The sequence below is a fragment of the Carettochelys insculpta genome, chromosome 1 (genome assembly GCF_033958435.1).
Source record: "Carettochelys insculpta isolate YL-2023 chromosome 1, ASM3395843v1, whole genome shotgun sequence".
NCBI lineage: Eukaryota > Metazoa > Chordata > Testudines > Carettochelyidae > Carettochelys > Carettochelys insculpta.
This window is the reverse complement of record NC_134137.1, coordinates 340,035,902-340,052,301: the sequence shown is the minus strand read 5'-3', so window position 1 is coordinate 340,052,301 and position 16,400 is coordinate 340,035,902. Positions and strand designations below refer to the sequence as shown.

The 16,400-nt window shown below is 40.7% G+C and overlaps 1 protein-coding gene across 1 annotated transcript in view; it reads left to right on the top strand.

The window, feature by feature from the left end:
- Positions 1 to 16,400, top strand: part of GRM8 (glutamate metabotropic receptor 8) — a 531,151-nt gene that overhangs the window by 105,890 nt on the left and 408,861 nt on the right. The window lies entirely within an intron of this gene.

Sequence of the window (16,400 nt, the reverse complement as noted above, 5' to 3'; positions counted from 1 at the left end):
GTTCAAAAAGATCCCACCCATTTTAGAAAGGAACAGCTCTTTGACAAATTGGAGACTTTATGGATTTGATAAAAGCCATAAAATATGGTCATTTAGATTGAAACTTAACACTAGCCAATTGTCATCCATTTTTAAAAAAAGGTGGTTGGACTGTAGCCAGAGTGCTTATGATCAAGTTGTTTTAAGAAAACCCTTATCTTGTGACTCCAAAGTCCTGGAAAATCTTTCTCACTCTAGTTCATGGAGTTTTTAATCTCGCTGCTCTAAAAATTCTATAAAGTGCAAAGACATACCCCGATTGTTTTTATTTCAGCGTGAAATGTGTTATGTAAACATTGGCTTATTATGCAGAGTATTTTTAAGCTCTGTTTCATCTTTTCTCAGTGCGGTAGTATTTCTGGCCTGAAAAATTGGCTGTTTTTCAGGAACAATGGATTTTAGATTTCAATGAGGGGAGTAACAAGTAATATGTAATATTAACAAGTAACAAGTAATAAGTAATATGAAGGAGAGAGGAATAAATGTCAGATATTAATATTTCACCAACTAAATCAGTGTTAACCAACACCAGTAACATCCCCACTGTACAAAAACCTCAAACAGGCTTTACTATTGATCTCCATATACCATGGAATATTTTATCGGACTTGCAGCATGGCCTCGAAGGTCAACAAATGGATTTTGTTAGGACAAGTTGTGAGGGAAAGGAAGAAGAAAGAAGGAAGAATAATTGTAAATGCAGGAACTACAGTTTATCTCCAACTTCCACATATAGCTCTAGAGCCCATCAGCTTGACTGTCTGAGCTCCCTAGAGAAGGCACAAAGGAGGAAGCATTTCCTAAACACCGAGAGCTAAAACTATAGAGGGCCTTATGGACCAACAACCTGAAACATGCTGGGTCCATGCATTCTATGCACTACATAATTTTTCATGTGAGAATCCTCAGTAAATAACTATACTGCTTTCACTCAGTATACTCTGTAGTTTCCAAGTGTTCCTCATATATAAGCCCAAATAATGTACCTTCCAATTATTTGATCAAGAAGGGACCAAGGTATGTCTGACTTTGGTGACGTCTGTTTTCAAAAGACAGTATAGCGGCTAAACAACAATATTTGAACTTCCTTTGCAACCACTGTAAGGTGGACTTCCATTAGCAGCTGTAAACGCAGAAGGATTCCCACGTGAGAGCCCTTGCAGCTCATAATCACTAAATATTTCCTATTGTAAAGAATAGTACAGTGACTCAAGCATTATTGTGTATCTGTCCACCCCAAATGTAACTCTACCACCACAGAGGCTAACAAATCATTCCTTGTCCAGAATATCATGTTTGCACAGTATGCAGAAATCTATTGCTGATGAACATGTCTTTATGCTCAAGTGACGATAACTCAGATTCACCAACCTGTTTGCTATTTATTACATTTCTGGTTGATCAAGACTTCCAGGATGCTGTGATGGACAAGGAATCATTCTTGGTTTCCAGCATAGCCACAGGACAATAAATCAAAAATTGTCAAAATGTTTTCAACTTGAAATAGAAAAATTTCCTGGAGCTAATAAAAAATTTTTCCAGTGGAACTTTTTTCTGTCAGAAAATGCTGATTGTACAAAATCTAAACACTTCATGGAAATGTGTTAATTTTTGTCAGAATTTTCAATGAGAAATCATGGAAATGTTTTCATTTTATAAACTTGACACATTTTGTTTTGATTTGTTATAGTTCGAATTACAGTATTCAAAATGATCTGTGTCATCATGAAATGTTTAAATAGGGTCAGTGAAATGTATCAAATATTTTATTTTCTGACTAGTCATATGATTTAAAAAAGTTTAAATGTTGTAATTCCAATAGGGTAGAAATACCCTCTCCCTTTGACACCTTTCCTTCTGCTACTACATTGACTTTTCTCCATAACCATAAAACTCTTTTGTCTAAATGAAAGCACAGCTCCTCACTTAATCACTGGGCTCCAGGACCTTGGGCCAGAAGAAAATTACTAAGTATGAGAATTTCCATGTAACAATGAGGGTTGGCAACACCAGTGCTTTTTTTGTGCTGGTATTGCTGGTACTGAGCACCAGCACCTTGGCAGCCCCAGCCATGGGACTGGCTGGGGGTGAGGGGTGGGAAATCATTGGACCAGTCATCAGAGGTGGAAGAAGTACCCCAAAAACTGAGTAAAAGTACAGCTCTGTGTGTATGTGTGGAGGGGGGTTTATGTACTTAACTACAAGTTAATGGCATCCCTCCGAAAAACTACTTGAGTAAAAGTACATATACCCATATCATGTTTTGACTGTGCTCAAGTATCCAGAAGTGAAAGCAGTTGCACTTTTGCACAAGTAACTTTTTGGATACTTTTTCCACCTCTGCCAGTCAGCACTGTTAAATTAGCCCTGCACAAATACCCCTGTGCAGAATGTGGGACTTAAGAGAAAGAAAGCCCACCAGCTAAGAGCTGTATAGAAGCAGGTAAAGGATTTCTTAAGTAAAAGAACTATGCAGGTCAGAACAGGGATATCCGACTCTAGTATATAAACATTCACAAATGTCACTTCGCTGCAGAGTGCCATCAGCCCTACTTTATTCAATGTACTGATAAATGATTCTCCAAAAAGGATCAGTGCAGAAATAGGCTTTTCCTTGTCTGCAGAAGAATGTGATGTAGGGACTAAAACAGGAACCAGAAGTAACCAAAAAGTAAATTAATGAAGCACTTAGGGAAAGGGAGGAACGGGGAAACAGGAGGACATTTACATTTTCAGTACACAAAACAAATGATATCCAGTAAAAAGAAAATTAAAAGGGATTGGAAACTTTGTCTCTATGGATAACAATTAGGTATAGTTAAAAGCTACAAAATTCCTGGGTGTGACATATGATAGCAACTCACACGAAAGGATCACACTGAAAATATTGTAGATAAATGTAGAAGTAAACTCAGTCTGCTTAACAGTGTTTCTGAAATTACCTGGGGCACTGATCAGAAAGCAGTGGTAGTGCTTTATAAGCATCAATAAGACCAATGTTGAGTGTAGATGGCACCTGTTTGGGGCTATCAAATTTTGTAACCAGCAGGGTGGCCAAAGAGGCAAGAATAATGTTGACATTATACGGGATACTAGATGTGCCACCTGATCCCAGCTCTCATAGGTTCACTATTAGGACTACTGGCTATGAAGAATGGGATTCAGATACTAGAAATGATGTTACTAATAGGGCTTTTCAAAAGGAGACCTTCTTTCAAAGTTATATTTGAAATAAATTGCCAGTGTAGACACAGTCTAAGAGATCTTGCACAGATAGGCATAAATATTTAAGAAGCATGGAGCCTATCACATGTTGGGATAGCAGTAGAGAACCTGGCTGAAAAAGTAGCAACAATGCTGTAAAATGCAAAATTTGACAGATGTTATTCTAAGTAAACACACAACTAAAATATCTAACTAAAAGGAGCAAAGTGAGGAGTGACAGAGAACATGGCTAAAGGAAACAAGGTGGGGAAAGATGTCATGAAGTATGCCTTAAAGTTAATGCCCTGACATATCTAAGAGGAAGAATGAGACAGCTTTACTCTGAGTCATTACCGGACACTGACTTAAACGTAACTTGGACTTAATTAACAGATACAGTGGTAGGTTATATGAAACATATAAGGACAAAGAAGTAGACATACAAGGCCTCTGGGGTTATAATGAGTGCAGTAGTGATGGAGGAACTTGTATGGGAAATTCAAATACAGCATGAGAGGAGAGAGATTGCAACAAAATATCATGAAATCCAGCACTGGAGGGCCATGGAATGTGAGTCTGCTACACCATTAATTTTAAGAAGTAGTATTAGAGGAAGAAGCTGAACTCTGGCTGGGGAGAATAAACATGCTACTCATGCTTTGGGGCAAAAAGCCTGGTTGAGGGCCAGGAACTGTCTGAGGACTGTGGCTGTCCAGAGCCCTAAAGTAGGAGAGTAAGCCTAGACTGGATTGGTTGACTAGATCACAGATACCTGTAATGGGCATTATAAAAGGCAATTGCCTCTGGGGGCTGGATGCGGAGCCTGACTGGACTGAAGAATGTTTTGGCTTTGAGCTTTTGTTGGATTTCATTTAGAGGACTACATTGATCCTGAAGGAATGGCACTCCTTTAGTTGGCTTGTCCGGAGGGGTGAAGTCATCTTTAGGGATGGAGTTGGCTGAAAACTGTGCAGAGGATGTTGATGCAGAGCAGCAGCAATGCCAAACTGTGCTGCAAGAGGACATTCTGGGATAGTGGCTCTTGTACAGAACATTTGTTTTGGGTGATGTATGAATTCAGAAAGCTATGTCTACACAGCAGCACTATTCCTGAATAAATGATTCTGGAAGAGGTATTCCGGAATAGCCTATTCTGAAATAGTGCAGCTACAACAAAACACATTTTGAAATAGTGCTCAGCTCTTTTGAAATAGCGTGTCTATGCACAATAGGGCCTATTTTGAAATAGGGCCTATGGCTTATTTCAAAATAGGCTCTATTCCCTGTCTACACAGCCCCTGTTTTGAAATAGCTATAGTATGAGGGTACAATGAGGTTGATCAGTTTCAGAAGAAGGCATCCGCTATTTTGAAACCATTTCAAAATAGTGGTTGTGTTGTGTAGATGGTTGCATGGTTATTTCGAAATCGCAGCTGCCAAAGACAAAGACAGATGCCAAAAGCAGGTAAGGGTTACTGACAGCCGGAGGCAAAGTGGACATAAGAACAAGAAGAATAATAATAGCAATGAAACTACTAGGCAGTAGTGCAAAATTATTAATTTGTGGAAAGAATATGAGACAAATTGTTGTTTCCATTACTGCGCTGGTCAGTTTCCTGGCTCCCCCAAGTAATGCGAAATTTGACTTACACGGGGTTGTGCAGGAACACAACCTCTGCATAAGTCAGGGGTCTACTGTACTCCCCATAGTCACTCATTTTCCCTTGCTCATCCAGTCTATTAGCCATGCTGAAATCTCAAAAATGGCCTGTCTAGCTGTTTTAGCAATGAACATAACAATTCATATTCCAGTTGCTGGCAGTGATGTGGGCATGTTGCTGAGCTCCAGGCTACCAAAAATCTTGCCCTCCTACACCTAGTTTATTTTTTTAATTTTCTAATTTGATTGGCTGTCCATTCTGCTCCATATTTAACAACTTGCACAGACAGGGAGTAATGGCCTCTCAGTTGAAATTAAGAATACTAAAAATGTCACAGTGGTACCACATTAATATACTACAGAATATAGTAAGCATCAAATGCGCTCTCATTTTAATGAGAAATATCATATCTGGTACAAAACATAGCTGAAAATTAAATATTTTACATGACAATGAGTGGAATGGGAAATGGTAGTAATTCCAACTCTCGTAGTGTACTTTGACATCTGAAAGCAATATATTAGATTTTTATTATTTGGTTCTTTTATTACAAAATTTCACAACAATATTACCTTTTAGGAATTGAGTTCAGTTCACGTTAGTATATTTTCCCCAAGAATAAACTGATATAAAATGTAATGCTTAAGAAATCACTGACAAGCTCAAGGCAACTTCACAAAAGCAAACATATTTCACCAAATTCCCTTTCAGCTGTCAGGCACAGTGCTTCTTTATGTATTTCTTTTCCCATCAGAATGGATGGCTTCCTTCTCTCTGGTAAAGCTTCCTCTCTCTGTTGCATTCAGTCAGGCATCGTGTACTCCTTGTCAGATCACAAATTCACCACCAGGGAGGCAACTGGGAGTGAGGCCCACTTTCATTTTCCAGGGTGTGGCGGCACACTATGGAGATGGATTAAAGAAAATCTCTTTAAGTCAGGCTTCCTGCTTGGTTTAGCTATTACTCTGTTCATATGACAAAACCTCCTCACATGCCTTAATGGGATGTGCAATGTTGGAGGGCATATTTGTCCCCACTAGTGGCCACTGAAGCATCAGTATGCATCCTGATAGGGAATGGCTGTCTCTTAAAGGAGATGATAAAAATGATGAAAGACAAACACTGTTGCTTATTAGGGAAAGATGAGAATATTTAGCATTTTCCCCCCTTTGCTCGGAAGTCAGCGAAATAGCATGTAAGCCTTGCCAGGAGGTGAGGGTAGAGAAGAAGATTGCATAGAGAAGAGGGAAAAAGAGACAGAGAAGTATAGGGCTAAACATGACAATGTGTGACTCTTCTGTTTGGGGAAGCTGGGCATGCCCTGACTGTGGCCCCCTGAGGGGTCTACCTCCACTCAACCTCCTTCTGCTGAAGCGCTGCACATGCTTCAACCCCTGCCCTGCTCAGTCCTATCCCACAGTGTCTGCCTCTCTACCTCACGCTTCTTCCCTTGTAGAACACCCCTCCCCCACTGCTCATCCCTCTGCTCCATCACCCACCTGCTAGTCATTCAACTGGCCACTCACCACTCACACCTCTTCACTTCCTCCCTCAGGCTAACACTACTTGACTGCTGGCTAGACAGCTGCACATCGGTTGTGTTATGGGAAGGAGTAATTAACTTTTCTTTGCTCACTTTCTCCAAGCCAGTCATGACTTTCTATACCACTATCATATCCCCTCTTGAGCATGGATGAGACCACAGATGGGGTGCTCTTTTGATGGTGACACTTTCCAATGCCAGTGGGCCAGCTGTCTGGGGAGGGCTTAGCCTCCCTCGGCATCTCACACCCACCATCCATGGGACCAAATCCTCTGCTGGGGTAAATAGATGTAGCTCCACTCAACGGATTGCAACTATTTTGTTGTGTTCAGTTGAGTGAAGCTACGTCTATTGGTAATACTGAATTTCAATGCAAACCATAATACTAACACAATGTAATTTTCAACAAAAGCTTGTAATATTCAGAAAACTGGAAAATTAGGCTGTAAGTGCATTAATATTGCAGAATCTTTAAATTTTTAATAATTTTTAATAATTTCACATAATTTTTACAGAACTTGATAAAATAAAGCATAATTTTCAAGGTCTTATGATCCAAGTCTCATTTTAATTGCTCACCTTTGCCAGCACTAATCAATACAATGTGTTTTTTTTCTCTTAAATCACATTTCTGGGCATATAATGTCTCTATTAAAATGATATACAGGGCATTTTTCTGTTCAATTCTATTGGATTTCTGTCTATATTATATGACTATTATGTTACACCTAAGATTTTAGAAGTTACCTAAGGGATTTCGAAACCCATGTACCATTAATGTGGGAAGCACTGATTCTTATGCTAAGTGTGTTTTCCTTATGATCCAGTTCCAGGAAAAATTGTGTATACTGTCCAGTCAAAATATATATTTTTTGCTCATGTGATGAGTTTTGGTGTGATAAATGCAGACAAGAAGAATCTATGCTGAAAGCAGTTGATGTAGTGCTCTCATTAATTACAGTTGAAGTTGCTAGACTGTTTTATACCTCCCCCACAAAAAAATGTGCATTGTTTTGTACTGATATATGCAACATAAGCAGCCCTGCACATCTCCGTTCCCCAGCCCCGGGTAAACAAAAAGCACAAAATGAAAGCTCTGGGACATAGTCACAAGACTGAGAGAATTATGTTTGGTTTAAAGTGCTTAATTGTTTCCAACCAATGTAATACATTTCCATTTAAGCAGCAATACCTGTTTTGTGGAGATTTCAGAAGAAGAAGATAGATGATTCGCCTGGAACAAAACTCCAAAGATCCTGGTTTTACAAGTTAATTGATTACAGGGTTTCTCCTGGGCTCTTTACCTAAGGAAAACATAGTATCATGACATATTTTAAAACTGGTATATAAATTTTTTTCCATTGTTTGGTGTTATCCTCCGTCTTCTCCTTGGTACAACACCATAAGGATGTTCTTCCAAGTGGCACTCTAAATATAATACTGTTAGAGTGAATTCAGTGGTGATAAAAGTTGCCAGAATGGGCACCTTGGAGAATGTAGTCCTCACAGAATATGTACAGCAGAGGAATCAGCAGTACAATGTTCCTGGCTTCCTATCACCGGCTTTCATTCCTATTCATTTGAGGGGAAAAATGGTAATTGAGACTCTGCTTCAGGAAGCCATCTCTGTTCAAGAAAGCACTTAAACACGTTTACAATAGGATTTCAGCATGTACTTAAGACCTTTTCTGAATTTTGTCCCCTTGTCATATGTATTTAATCATTGGCCTGCCCTGCCCACATGGGCTACGTCTACACGTGCAGCCAACATCGAAATAGCTTATTTCGATGTTGCGACATCGAAATAGTCTATTTCGATGAATAACGTCTACACGTCCTCCAGGGCCGGCAACGTCGATGTTCAACTTCGACGTTGCTCAGCCCAACATCGAAATAGGCGCAGCGAGGGAACGTCTACACGTCAAAGCAGCACACATCGAAATAGGGATGCCAGGCACAGCTGCAGACAGGGTCACAGGGCGGACTCAACAGCAAGCCGCTCCCTTAAAGGGCCCCCTCCCAGACACAGTTGCACTAAACAACACAAGATACACAGAGCTGACAACTGGTTGCAGACCCTGTGCCTGCAGCATAGATCCGCAGCTGCCGCAGAAGCAGCCAGAAGCCCTGGGCTAAGGGCTGCTGCCCACGGTGACCATAGAGCCCCGCAGGGGCTGGAGAGAGAGCATCTCTCAACCCCCCAGCTGATGGCCGCCATGGAGGACCCAGCAATTTCGACGTTGCAGGACGCGGATCGTCTACACGGTCCCTACTTCGACGTTGAACGTCGAAGTAGGGCGCTATTCCTATCTCCTCATGAGGTTAGTGACTTCGACGTCTCGCCACCTAACGTCGAAGTTAACTTCGAAATAGCACCCGACGCGTGTAGACGTGACGGGCGCTATTTCGAAGTTGGTGCCGCTACTTCGAAGTAGCGTGCACGTGTAGACGCAGCTATGGATAACAGCTGTGATGTGGATAGTAGTCAAATCTGAGACCACAAACTAATTTCACATTGGCCCTCTGAATAGGTTACCATATTTGACCTTTCAAAAACAGGACACCGTATCTACCAGCTCACATCATATTAATCCACTGTATGTACTTTTACAACTCCTCCATGAAGCCACTGAGAGCTCCATGCCAGTCCCAAGCCTGGATGAAGGAGGAGGGTTGGTCAGAAGTGTGTCGATGTGCTGACTGTCAAACAACAATACGAATGAAGTCTGATGCCAGTACAACCAAATGTTAAATAATGCTGGATCGGACATCGCCTGGATAAACAAGGTCCGCGATACCAATCGAGCGATTAGGGTTTGGTCAATAAGTTGTTTACCAAAAGAAAATTACACCTAACACATATGCTATCCATTGGAACATGGAACATCCAAACACTGTGGGCAACTGGAAAATTAGAGCTGTTTTGGAAGGAAATGGAGAGATATTGATGTGATATACTTGGACTGGCAGAGCTGCGTTGGACGGGATTAGGAGAGATATGCGGTTGCAAAGTCATTTGGTCAGGAAACGAAATGAAGCATGAAGCAGGAGTTGGATTCCTTCTTAGCAAAACAGCTAGAAGAGCATTATTAGGATACAAACTGGTGAGTACAAGAGTGATGGTTGTGCAATTTGAAGCAAAACCGTTCAACATCTGAGTCATTCAGGTGAATTCACCCATGCTGGACAGTATGGAGGAAGAGATTAAGCTATTTTATAAAGACTTGACAAAGACAGTAGAGGATATACCAAAGGAAGATGTGTTGATCATTGGAGGAGATTGGAATGCAAAGGTTGGAACAGAATAATGAAGGTTGGGAGAGAGTCATAGGAAGGTTTGGATATGGAGAAAGAAACGAACGAGGTGAGAAATTGTTAGAGTTTGCTGCAGAGCATGAGATGGTGATTTGCAACACAAGATTCCAACAAAAGGACTGTAGGAAGTTGACATAGCGATCAAATGATGGGAAGTCCAAGAACATGATATATATGATTTTGATAAGAAGAAGATGGATAACATCAATACAGCAGTGCTGAACTTTCCAAGGAGCGGATATAGACTCAGACCACAGTCTAGTGACTGCAAACATCAAGATAAAACTCAAAAGAAAATGGAAAACACAGTTTAAGAAAAGAAGAGATGTGGCAAGGCTATGTGAGGAAGAAACAGGGAATGCATACAGAACAGCGCTCAAAGAGAAGATTAAGAGTATCACCACAGAGAAAGACCTAGATAAGAGAGTAGCAGGGATAGTCATTGCTATAGAAGACGCAATTGAGCAGACTGTTCCACAAGAAGAAAAGATCAATAAGAAGTGGATTACCCAGAAGACACTGAAGTTGGTTCAAGAGAAAAGAATGTTGAAGATCAGAAGAGATGTTTCTGAGATGGCAGAACAGCAATATAGGATGAAATGCAATGAGGTAAGGAAAGCAGCCAGAAAGGATAAGGAGAAATGGTTAGAGGAGCAATGTGAAGATATTGAGAGGTATTACAGCGAATGTAACACTAGGGAGGTGTATAAGACAATTAGGAATTTTAATAGGAAATGGCAACCGAAGCAGATGGCGATCAAAGATAAGAACAAAGAAGTGCTCATGAGCAGGGAGAAGACTGTGCAGCAATGAACGAGATATTGCACTGATCTATACAAAGCACAGTTGGACCCGAGTGTCTCAGAGAGACTGATTGAAGAATTGAAAGAGATATATCCACCGAGCATCGAGAGTGAGAACAATATTTCAAAGGAAGAAGTAGAAAAAGCAGTGAAACGACTAAAGAACAACAAGAGCCCTGGAAATGATAAGATCATGGGAGAGATAATCAAATATGGTGGAGAAAGCATGATTCAGGAAATACACCGATTATGTAATATAGCATGGAAAGAAGGGAAGACAGCTAAGTAATGGACAAGATCTGTGCTAGTGACAATACCCAAGAAAGGAAGTACATTGGAGTGCAAGAACTACAGAACAATTGCCCTAACAAGTCATCTAGGTAAGGCGATGATGATGATACTGACTGAAAGATTAAGATTACAGATAGAAGAACATATAGCAGATGAGCAAGCAGGGTTCAGAAAAGATAGAAGTACCATACAGCAGATATTGGCACTAACACTGATAGCGGAGAAGGCTCGACGAAAGAACAAAACCGTATACACTTGCTTTGTCGATTTTCAAAAGGCATGTGACAGTATAGATCAGAAAGTGACTTGGGCGGTGTTGGAATCATACGGAGTGGATAGCAGACTAATACGGTTGTTGAAAGGTATCAATGATAATGCGGAGGCAGCGGTGAGAACATGCGGGGAGTTGGGAAGTTGGTGTAAAACAAGTAGAGGTACTAGACAAGAAGATCCAATATTGCCAAGTATCTTCATCGCACATCTGGAGAGAGCACTGGACAAAATCAAGGAAGAGGTAGAAGGGATATCTGTGCACGGGAAAAGAATTAACAACTTGAGGTTCCCGTATGATATAGTTATCATTGAGGAAGATGAGGAGAAGCCAGTGAAAACAGTGTGGGTGTTATGGACTGATTATGAACATCGATAAAACAAAAACAATGGTATTTGAAGATAAGGAAATAGGAAGGAAGATCAGTGTGGATGGTATTGAACAAGAAAATGTAGGGAAGTTCACATATTTGAGGAGCAGCATAATGTATGATCTAGACTGTAAGAAGGAAATAGCGACTAGAATAGTGAAAGCAAGAGCGAGTTTGAAGGCAAAGGATAAGGTCTGGAAAAGCAAAGCAATTAGCTTAAGAACGAAGCTGGGTGTCTTGAAAATGTGTGTATTCAGCAGCATGTTCTACGGATGTGAGACATGGGTGATAATGAAAGATTTGAAAAGAAAAATATTGGCGTTCGAAAGGAGTTGTTATAGAAAGCTTCTGAGAATAGGATGGGTGCAGAAGGTCACCAATGAGGAATTATATCAGAAGATACAGCCAAAAGAGAACCTGCTGCAGAAGGTTATAAAACGGAAGCTACAACTATTTGGACATGTTTTCAGAATGAACAAGGAACAAAAAATCAAAACCTTAGTATTCAGCCTAATGGACAGTTCGAATAGGAGAGGCAGACCCCACAGAGAATGGATAGAAGATATAGTAGATCGGTGTGGAGCTAGTCTACAGAAACTAAGCCAGCATGCACTGGACAGGGAAAGATGGAAGGAAATAGTGAGAGAGGCATCAGACACCAACAGGCGCTGAGCCCATGGTAATTGATGATGATGATGATGATGATGATGACGATGTACTATAACACATTAATACAACGTGAGTTGGTAGATCCTGATACGATACACTTTCTCTCAAGGGTGTCCTTTTTTTTATTTGGCTACCTCAGTGCTTTTTTTCTAGAAAAAAGGGTGCTGGAACTCAAATCCTGCTGGCAGCCTCAGCCATGGGATCCCCAGCTTAGGGAGGGAGTGGTGGGGAGAAAGTGCCAAAACTCCATTCCGGTGCATTCCACCAGAAATAAAGCCCTGGGTAACCTTAACCCTGAACAACCAGCAGATGGAACTGACTTCCCATTTCTTCTGTATTTGTATTTGCACAATGAAGTCCAACTTAGTTGTGCCCTTTTTGTAGCTCCCACAATATAAATATTAAATAGTCTCAGAGGGTAGCTGTATTTGTCTCTGTCTTCGCAAAACAAAGCAAGCAGGTCTTACCTATGAAAGCTAGTCACCTAATAAATAAAATCATTAGTCCTTAAGGTGCTAGGGGATTGCTTGCTTTGTTTTGTGAATTTAAATGTTAGATGGTGATGATGATGCAATATAGGTCCCCACTCCTGCAAAAATTTATGCATGTGTTTTTTAATTTGACTAATCTGAGTAGACCTGTGGCTGCAGCCATTCATAGGAGTAACTTAAGCATGTAGGTGTTTTTACAGGATAGTGGCAATAGTTTTTCTTTTTAATTCACTTGAACATCAGATGGTCCAATGCCAACTTAACAGACAGGTCAAGCAGAAAGAAAGCAAATATCTGTTTTAGCAGTACATTAACTGCAATATCTTGTTGGTACAGCATTACAATTTATCTGTTAAATAGTTCAAAATCCTTAATCTTAACTTCACTAAATTAACCGTGTATTAATGCTAATTCTAAGCAAACCGTGCCATTAGATTAAAAGTGTGGTTTAGTTGAAATACAGTGTGTGGGTATTTATTACTTAATATGTTCGTAGACTGTTTTTTAAAATGAAGGGCTCTTTTATCTAATAGACAGAGAACTGAGATTACAAGATATAATGCCTGTAGGTTGAAGTCAACATTCAAACTGGAAGGAAGATATACATTTATAACATTTAGGGTAACTGCCTCTGGAACAAATTATTAAGATGTGTGATTTATCAGTTGCTTGCAGTCTTTAAATCAAGATATGAGCTCTTTCCAAAATATATGCTCTGGTTTAGTAGAAAATGTTGGGCAAAATGCAGGACTCATTGGCGAAATTCTGTAGCATGTGTTACACGTGAGATCACATTCGATGATCAGAATGGTTCCTCCTGTTTTAAAATATCTTATAATGTCAGGTCTTAATCATAATAGAAATTAAAATTCCTACAACGTTGTTTTTTTAGTTTGGAGTAGATTTGGGTAAATAACTGATTTTGTTTTAGGTTAATTGTCAGTTACAAACAATTAAAGAAAAGAGAAATTAAAAAAAAGTGATTCTAAAGTAAAAGATAAATTTCATTTTGAGTTGAGTGAAAATGCCTTTTCCTGCAAATAAATTATTTGTGCAAACGTGTTTGCCCCACTCTCGGTAGACGCCCCTAAGTGATTGAGTAAATGTCATTCTTATAGGTGACTATGGACAAACTACATCTTAAAAATGAAAGCCAGTCAGGTCTCTGGATAGCCACGTTGATCTCAGGGTATACTCCCATCACAAGTCAAGAGACTCACAGGGATAACACTGCAGAGCAAAGTGTCAAGGGATATTAATATTATACAGGTTGAAGCTCTCTGGTTCAGCACTCTCATGATCTGGATGTTGCTGGACCAGAAAGCCCCTGGACCAGAGAGGCCCAGGGATGGCGAGTGGGCTGGGAGTGGAGCCCAGCTGGTGGCCTTGTAGTAGGGAGGCCCTCTAAGGGAAAGAAGCTTCACAGCTGAGAGCCAATGGGCTGAGAACAGGAAGCCCCACTAGGCAGGTGGGCATGGAGCTCTGCCGGCAGTCCCACAGTGGGGACCCCAGCTGGTGGGCAGGGAGTGAAGCTCCCTCCACTGGCAGCACTGCAGTGGAGAGCAGAACTGTCAGGCAAAGAGTGGAGTGCCCCTGCCGGCAGGCCCCGCAGGGGAAAGCTCTGCCAGGAGCGGATCCTCCTCTCCCCTTCCAGCAGCCTAGGGGCAAGGAGCCTCCACAATGATGGTGGGTTGTTCAGAAGTTCCAGATATGACTAGTTCCAACAGCTCCACAGACCTGTATTACTTCCTAAGTGAGATTTGTTTGTTTCCCTTCATTAAGGGCTTGCAAAGAACTCCTTTGATTTTTTCCCAACAAGTTTCAACATGGTACTCTTTGTATTGTACAAGTATGACTGATCGCTGAAGTGGTACATCTTAAAGGAGGGATCAGATATGCAACCCAATGCCACCTTATTCAGACTCAGTGTGATTGAACTTTTCCAATATAGTCTCTAATGTGTTAGTTTTCATAGCATGTAAGTCTTTGTCAGGTGCGCCTGTGGTTAAGTGCATTGTCAGAGCATAGACAACAAGAAGGACCATAAGGGCCATGTCTACACTAGCTCCAAACTTCGAAATGGCCATGCAAATGGCCATTTCGAAGTTTACTAATGAAGTGCTGAAATGCATATTCAGCACCTCATTAGCATGCGGGCGGCCGCGGTGCTTCGAAATTGACGCGCCTCGCCGCCGCGTGGCTCGTCCCAACGGGGCTCCTTTTCAAAAGGACCCCGCCTACTTTGAAGTCCCCTTATTCCTATGAGCAGATGGGAATAAGGGGACTTCGAAGTAGGTGGGGTCCTTTCGAAAAGGAGCCCCATCGGGATGAGCCGTGCGGCGGCGAGCCGTGTCAATTTGGAAATGCTGCAGCCACCCCGCATGCTAATGAAGCGCTGAATATGCATTTCAGCGCTTCATTAGTAAACTTCAAAATGGCCATTTGCGTGGCCATTTCAAAGTTTGGGGCTAGTGTAGACATGGCCTAAGACGCTCATTTGGTCTGCACTTACATTGTATCTTTTGTTAACTCCTCAGAGGGTTCCAAATATTACAATATCAACTAGATTCCATGAGTCCTGTGCCTGCGGGTTGGTAACAAAAAAAAACCTCATCTGTGGATAAACTTATGAAATGTCACACCTTTTGATCCATGCGGGACGCTTATGCTCTTGGTTAAAAAGAGAAAAGAAAAGGAAGAGAGAACAAAAAATAGAAGGCCAGTGTTGTGCTTAGTAGTTTTAGAATTCTGCTTTTTATACTATGTCATTATCAAATCAGGTAAACACCTGCTTTCATACACTATAATCAAGACAAGATTTCTTGGATAGAGTATAACTATGAAATAATGTGTTGCTGCTCATTCCATTGTTGTTATCAATAGGTACATTCCACAGCTATATCCTTGGGGTGTGGGAATTAACAGACTGAACTACATCAGCTAGATGAGTGTCTTGTCTCCAGTGATGGCCACAATCTAAATGCAAAGAGGAAAGTGCAAATCTCAATAATGGACAAGTAAAGAATGACCTGTCCATAGTGCTTGATTAATATATTTCCTGAAGCATAAGAGTTTATAGCCCTGACATATTTTTATCTACTCTAGCAAAAGTGTGGAAGTTCATTTTAATCACATATTTGTCTAGCATCTCTGAAATCTTCAGCAATGATACCATAGGTTAATTATGCAGTATCCACCAAAGTATTTCCTCTAATTAGTTTCAGATATAATCATCTTTCTGTTTCATTGACTGTCTCTTTGTTCTGGTATTAGAAAAGGTTACTTTGGAATGCCCATTTATCTTCGCTGTAATATTTCTTCCTATATGCTTCCATTCCAGAGTAAAGACTCCCAACATTTTCAGTCTCTCCACAGACAATATGTTTTCCCAGACCTCTAACACCCCATCTGTTTTTCAGCTCTCTTTTTTAAGATGAAGTAACTGGACATGTACACAGTACTCAAATTGAGGCCGTGCCATTGATTTATGTAATGCTATTGTAATCTCACTTTTATTTTTCCATTCTCTTTTTTATATATGTTAAGACTTTGCTAGCTTTTTGCTGACTGCTGAGCACTGGGCAAAGAGTTTCACTGAGCTGTTTGCAATGGCACTCATATTTTTGCTGAATGCCTACAGATAATTTTGTAACTAGTGGTGAGCATGAATAGTTCTGTTTTCCTTCAGATGTGTACCACAACATATTTATCAGTGGTGAGTTTTATCTGACACTGTGTGCCTA